This window comes from Dipteris shenzhenensis, chromosome 22 (assembly GCF_047967505.1).
Source record: "Dipteris shenzhenensis isolate YYH24624 ecotype China chromosome 22, Dip_SZ_1.0, whole genome shotgun sequence".
Classification (NCBI taxonomy): domain Eukaryota; kingdom Viridiplantae; phylum Streptophyta; class Polypodiopsida; order Gleicheniales; family Dipteridaceae; genus Dipteris; species Dipteris shenzhenensis.
The window spans coordinates 53,214,821-53,222,804 of NC_141617.1; positions in this window are offsets into that span (position 1 = coordinate 53,214,821).

The following is a 7,984-nucleotide window of genomic DNA, read 5'->3' on the forward strand; positions in this document are numbered from 1 at the left end:
TCCCAAAAATAGAGTTGCAGGAATTCTAATTACAAAAATTGAGTTGTAGGAATATAGTTGGAGGAAACTGACTTACAAGAGCTTATCTTCAAAACGGAGACTTGCATAAATTTATTTGTAGAGAACGAAGTTGTAGTGTAGTGAAATTGTGTTATGTGCATTATGCAATAATCAAAGAGATGTCTTATTTGCTTATTGCCATAAAACTATGATGAATGTTTTGACATGTGATGCATTTTGATTATGCTTAATGCAAAGTTTCCTTTTTGCCTTGACTTCAGGCTGTTGGTCATCAAACATAATTGCTTTCCGAGTATCTGCTGAGAGAGCTCTTACACATTTGGCAATCATGACAAATAACCTAGTGCAAATAGTTGGTGCGAAATTGGATCACAATAACTTCCTGGAATGGAATATCAAATTAAGAATTTTTTGAGATGAAAAGGCTAGTGGAATCTTGTTATAGGTGATGAGCCAGTGCCTGTACTATCCCACAAAAACCCACACCACAATGACTGGCTGCTCTTAAGCAATGTTTAGAGCTAGCATCCAAGGTGTTGCATTACTTTCCCAATATGTATATGAAACGTTGTACTCATACACATCCAAGATGCTAAAAATCCCAAGGATGCATGGGATACATTGGTCAAGCTCTTTGATACAGACACTAGTGCTTGCAAGTCACAATTATGGCAATAAATACATAAGGTTACAAGAAGAGGAAGGACTATACATGCTTATCTATAGGAAATCAAGCAATATGTTCAAGCATTGGCAACCAGTAATGCACCCATGTCAGATCCTGATTTGGTAAATATTACCTTGCATGGTCTAGGCAAGGACTACAAATGGTTTAATTAGTTTGAAGTGATGGGTTGCCATATTTTGACGAGTTGTTTTCCCTCCTTCTTGTTGAGGAAATCAAGCTTAGTGATCCTTGTGATGCATCTACTAGTCACGATGATCATGGTAGGAATTAGGCTTTTTATGCACAAAGAGGCTCTAGAGGCAGGGGGAGATTTGCATCATGTGGTAACGTGGTGGATGTGGCTGGAATGGTAAGATGCCATAGCTCCAGCAAAAATTTCAGCCATCATTTGGTGCTAGAGGTGGATGTGTTTATGAACCTCAAAGAAACGAAGGTAATGCTTGTGGAAGAGGTCATTAGCAAGGCCCACAAACATGTATGCAGAATGTAGAATGCCACTGTTGTGGGAAGCTTGGTCATATGGCTTGTGGTTGTTATAGCAAACATAATGATTTGAGAGGGGGTAAAGTACATGGTGGCATTTTTCATCAAGCACTAATGATGGTAGTGCAAATCATTTGTTTGCAATGAAGCATGTCATGGGCTCAATGATGCCACATTAAACCAATGAGGACACAAGGTATATGGATTCAAGAACATCAAACCACATGACTTGCCATGGTGAATGGTTTGCATTTTTCATCAAGCACTAATGATGGTAGTGCAAATCATTTGTTTGCAATGAAGCATGTCATGGGCTCAATGATGCCACATTAAACCAATGAGGACACAAGGTATATGGATTCAAGAACATCAAACCACATGACTTGCCATGGTGAATGGTTTGAGCACATGAAACCACTGGATGTGAAAGGATATATGGAGACAGGTGATGACACTTAGCATACTATCACTCATGTTAGAAGTGTGCCATTGGTGATGCAGAAGGGCAAGGTGAAGTCTATGCCAGATGTCTTTTATGAGCCTTCCATTACAAAGAATCTAACTTCTGTAGGCCAAGTGGTTGAGCAGGGATTACAAGTACCATTCCACATACATGGTTGCTTTGTTGAGGATTTTAAGAATGGTTGTAGAGTTATTACCAAGGGCAAGAAAGAAGGCAAATTATTGGATGCGGGTATTTTGGAGCCAAAATAGGCTATGTTTTCTAAGAGCCATAATATGGTCCAAGATATTGAGATCTGGCACCAACATATATGGACATGTGAATATTCAAAATGTGAAAATATGCATGCTAGTAGTATAGTTGGTGGGCTGCCTAGAATTAAATATGGTGGGAGTATGCATGTATGTGATGCTTGCCAGTTTGGGAAGCAAAAAAGGTTGCCATTCCCTAGATGCGAGTAGCAGGCCACTTGAGATTGTCCATAGTAATGTATGGGGGCCAACATAAAGCCCATCCATTAATGGTAACATGTACTATGTAGCCTTCATTGACAAGTGATTACAACAAGATGATGTGGATCTATTTTCTCAAGGAGAAGAGTGAATGTTGGGAAAGTTTATGGATTTAAAAGCATTTATAGAAAAAGGGAAGATGGAGGTGGTGAGTATACTTGAGATGCATTTGAGGATTTATTGAGGAAGAATGGCATCATAAGGCAACTTACACGTAGGTATATACCTCAACAAAAGAATAACATGCAAAAATTTTATCGTGCACCACAACGGTGTACTTACTCAACAAAACACCTATAGTTTTCATACTTGAAAGTACACCATAGATGCATCTTACTAGTAGGCCAAATATTGGACACCTCAAAGTGTTTGGTAGCATTGCTTATGTACATGTACCAAATGAGAAAGAACAGAAGCTTGATCTTAAGGTAGAGAAGTGCATCTTTATTGGGCATGCATATGATCTTAAGTCATACAAATGCTACAATCCACATGCTAGGCAAGTGCTCTTCTCACGGGATCTGGTGTTTGATGAGATGGCTAGTTGGTACAAGGCAAGAGATGAGGGTGCCATTGAGTCCCATGATGATTATGTGCATGTGGCCTTGCAACAAGAAAACTATACGTCTATGTTTGGGCCATCATAGTTATGTAAAATAGCATGGTCTGGCCGTTTAAGACATGACAGTGCAAGCACAAGTAGTAGTGCTGTGGATAAAGGGAAGAAGAAGTAAAAGGTATTGGCATTATAGGATATGAGTCATCTAGCTCAGAGAGTCTAGATGAGGAACTTGGCATACTAGCTATATGCACTCGAGGTGAAAAGAAAGAGAAATATGTGCCTCAACATGCTACAATGGTAGGTGTACAGAGTGATCCACAGGTTTTGTGAAGATCACACAAGAGTCAGGTATCCAGTTGATAGGTTGATCGGGATATTTCTATTCACTATGCATATATGACCTCCTTCATAAAGCACATGGAAGTTGCATGAGTTTCTGGCCTATGAGTGTGATATACCCATGGAAGAATATCAAGCGTGGTTCATGGTTAAAGGCTTCTTCTTGGTACACTATGCTTTGGAACAACATTCTTAACAGATCGTTTATTTTTATGGGTGCAGTTGTTTATCAATTCCATGGAGTCCATCTTTCTCTCTTTTTGATAGAAAATAAACTTCTATTAATGCTTTAAAAAACCCCATGCTTCTAGCCTTCATAAAGGATGAAGATGGTAAATACATTGAAAGGCTGTTAGGAAAGAAAATAGCATGTTTCTAGGGCACTAGCTCACTACCTAAGTTGTGTCAAGAACATGGGCTAACAGCCACAAAGGTGGTCTATACATCCAACGGATATCACCCGTGGAGAAATGTAAAAAATCCATGTAGGCCAAGCCTTATAGAAGCGGTCCTGCCTTTCAGCGGTCCCTCTCAAACTTGGAGTGCTACGCTCCTAGGCAGCATGCAACATGAAGATGATATCTTGCCAAATGGCCACTAAGTTTCCCACTAGAGTCATCATCCATCCCCCCATCACTTGTCTACAATGAGCAACCCAAATGTTCGAGGTGGTAATTCTGGCCACTATCTCCCAGACACTATCCTCTGGTGAGAAAGAGGGGCATGAGTGGGAAGGTGGTACTACATCATAAGCCTCTATCCAAGAGACCTACTGTCCATGGATCCTATAAGCTGGCGACACTAGGATGATGGAAAAAGTGCATCCACTCTCTTGGAGCCATGCTAACATCCCCCAAGTGAAATCCCTCTACATTTGCTGTGTACTAGCCACTAAAAAGATGCAAGCTAGATCCTCTAAGTAGCTACACATCCCCACAGGCAATAGGGGATAGTCTCCATCAGCATGCCCTCTACACAACAAAGGCATTTACCATCAACTCACATCTGCTCTAGCTAGGGGCCAATGGGAAATTCTCCATGAGCCATCAACCAAATAAAGTAGGAGATCTTCTATGGTCTCAGGCTAGTGAGGCCAGAATTGTGAGATGACCTCCTTGGGAACATCCTGCTCTACCTAGCATTGCTCCCTTGATGGGGCCCAAGCCACGGCCTCTAACTGGATTTGACGATCAATGCGATTCGTGTAAGAGAATAAAGGCACCTCCTCCACTATGTCTGACTCTCCTACCTGCACTGGCTAAAACCACTCCCCTGGGTCCCAATGCAAGTCACAAAGAGGCCGGCCTTCCCAAAGGCAAAGGCACCACACTGCTCCCTCCGGTCCTGAGAGAACTATGTCCGAGGCAATGTGCCAGGCCTTGCCTAGTCGACCTATTACTCTGATCTGCTACCACTGCAACTCCCACAAGTCACCCACATTTCTGTCATCACTCTCTTACTCTGCCTATAAAAGGCCAGTTGGTCCCACCCTATAGAGACAACAATGGAAAGAAAGGAGAGTGTTCTAGTAGAAGCGGACCTTGAGGGGTATCCCTATTCTCGAGAACTACCCGTCCTAGCAATGCAAAGTCTAGGGCAAGCATCGCCCTCCCACCAAGAGGCCAGTATTGTTGCCTCAATATTTGTCATTCTCATGCTTGCCCCTCTCAGATGAGAAAGCGCTTGTCTTGGTGACTGGCGCCTTGCGAGGAAGCTATGTCTAGACTCCAAAAGAACTCACTAGGTCACTATTCCACTCTGCCCATGCAATGTGCATCCTCTATCCTAACATACATCCCTCTGCATCCAAACCTTTGGATGCCAAATAAGTGGTTGACGCTCAAACTTCTCCCTACATGATGGGATGGCCTGAATAAGTCCGCTAAAAAGCCGCTGGTAGACTTTAACTACCCCATGCATTCCTGGTGGAGGCACCAAGAAGAGGCTATGTACCAGACCATAGTAAGGAGGACATAGTTGACCACCAATGCTCAACCTGTGAGGAGAGAGAGTTTTTCTGAACTCTAGTACAAGAGCTTACACCGCACACTCTCTAGCACTGGGGTGATTTTCTACTCAGTTGAAATATTAATCCCAACCTGGCAGAAGGTATCTCACAGTTTGTCCACGCAAAATCCATCAAAATTCAAAAACCGAACCCTAAATGCAAACGTGTTGGACCACCTCTGTGCCCATGAAGAAACCAATCGATTTGGTTGAGTTGATTTGAGCCCTTGAAGGCTCACAATACATGGATAAGCTCTCCTAACCGCTTTCAGGCGCTCTATGGTACCCTTGATAAACAAGGATGTGTCCTCAATGAACGAGTCTAGAAGCTCCTCCTCTTGTCTAATGGAAGCCACGTCCATGTGAGCTCAGTTGTCTAGGAGCAAAGGAAGTAGCCCAAAGCCTCTCGTACAAAGAGGAAGAGAAAGGGGCAAGGGGACAACCTTGGCGAACCGAGCGTGAAAGACAAAAGGTCTCCCACATGTATCAACCAATGATCACTTGACTAGAGCTCCCCGTGTAAAGAGCCAACACTCCTCTAATCCATCAATTTGTGAAGCCTAGCCTTTGCATTGTGCCCTCCAAAAAAGACCATTCCACCTTATCATAGGCCTTCTCAAAATCGAAGAGAAGAAATGTGAGAGGTTGTGACTCCTTCCTGGCCCAATTCACCACCTCCCAAAAAGTGAAGATGTTGTCTAGGATGCTCCTCTCCTAAACAAAACCTGTCTGCATGTTGTGGATGATGTCCAAAAGGTGGGGCTGCAACCACAAGCTCAAGACCTTGGCGAGGATCTTGTATGCGGTATCCAAAATCATGATCGGCGGTCTCCACTGGCAAATGTATGCTCTATCTCCCCCTTTTGAGATCAAGCTTATCCAACCTCAACTCATGGACCACAAGAGTGGAACAGCCTCAAAGATCTCCTGATAGGCTAGCTAAAAAGGCATACTAATTTGCTCCCATATGCTTATGAAGAAACTTGGGGTCAATCCGTCTTCCCTTGGACACTTCTAAGGGGGGAGGGCCTTAAGGACTTTCCCTAAGCTCCTGGCCGATGAACAAAGCCTCCAGAGACCTACTCAAATTGGATGTGACCAATGTAGAAACCTAGTCCCAAATTGCCTCGTGTGCTATAAGCATCTCAGGGGACATTACCTCTGCACTAACAACTACCGATAGAAAGCTGTGGTCATCTCAAGGATCTCCTAAGTGTTCAAGTGCATCTGTCCCCATGCATCCCCCAACCTCTACAACCGTGTCCCTACTAAACGAGGTCTAGTAGAAGAACTACTTGTCCCCCTATTGGACCCATCTGGTCCAAGATGAGTGATACAAAATCTTAGCCTTGCAAACCTCCATATCCTTTAAGATGAGTCTCGCAGCCTCATGATGGTCCCAAAGCCACTGAGAGTCCGGGTTGTTCTCGTTGAGTCTGTCTATGGAGGCTAGATCTTGCCTCAAAGCTCTTGCACATTCATGAAGGGCATGTCTCCGTCACGAGGCCTAGGAATGAAGCTCCTCACTACTCAACCCAAGCCACCCATCCTTCAAATGGTCCATCCACCAACAAAATAAAACTAAAGGCTACTTGTGGCCCTCATGAACTCCACCTCTCACGAGGGGTCCTTCCCTCTGATCACAAAGATGAACTACTCCTAGTGCTCCTCTCTACTACGTGCATCTCGGGGAAGGAAGCACCACCCTGCTTGTCCTCCCCATGCTTTAGATTGTTGAAGTCTCCTCCAACAATCCAAGAGTCCACCTTCAAGAGGCACTTGAAAAGTTGCCTCTAGAAAGTGGGGACATGCTGAGGACAAGCGGGTGCGTATATGTTCAAGATCCCAATCCTGGACTCACCTGCCTAGACTCCCATCCAAACTGCACGACCTGCAATGAGCTCCCCCTAATCAAAAACATCCGAGGCAACTACTTACAAGACCAAAATGTAGACCCCTTTGCTCCTGCCTACTGTTGGGAACAAAACCTATGGGCCTCTTCCTGGCAAGAGGTGATGACAGGGTCTGACATCTGCCATTGAGAACATATGGTCTTGAATAAAAAGAAAATCCACTATTCGACCAACACTGCCCTATGTAACTCCTGGCAAACTATCACATACTGTGGTTGACTATGAGCATGATCGTGGAGCTTGTGCATGTTCCAACTCACCATGGTCCAACTCATGGGAAGGGGGAAACATAAAATAAGGATTGCCTATGAGTGGGAGCTTGTTCCATGAAAACTACCTTTTGCGACACCACATGTGCACCACTTGTGTCTCTAACAAGGATCTTGACCAGTGGTGGCCGCATGTGTTCTCTCATCACTCCTGCTTGTGAAGCATAAGTACCCATGTGCATACTCTCTACAAATTCTCCATGGGACCCATGGTGGTTGAGGACTATCATGTACCACAAGAAGTCCTAGTCAGGTACCACATCAAGGCCAAGTCATGTACCACACCAACTCTTGGGTCATGTACTACACCAAGTCTTGATCATGTACCAAACCAAGTCTTGGTTACGTACCACACCAAATCCTAGTCATGTACCACACACCGACTTGATCAACGGGTCCCACACCACTATCAATACACTGTCTCAACAAGGTGGAATTAGTGGTTCAAAGAAGTTTAATTAACCATGTGAATAGCAAAAGAAAATGTGAACTCATTATAATTACATGTGAATAATTGGTTGCCCCATGAATGAGCTAAAATATGTAGAGAAATAAAGTACTGTAAAAAAAGGACAAACAAAAGCATCCACCTAGAATCATGCAGCCATAACCAAAAACTAGTGGATGAACACTATAACCAGAACCCACAATCATCTCAAAGAGGGAAACCTTGTGGTTGTTAGAGGTAAAGACCACCTCGTAGAGTTAGGAGCTTCAAGTGTGGTTG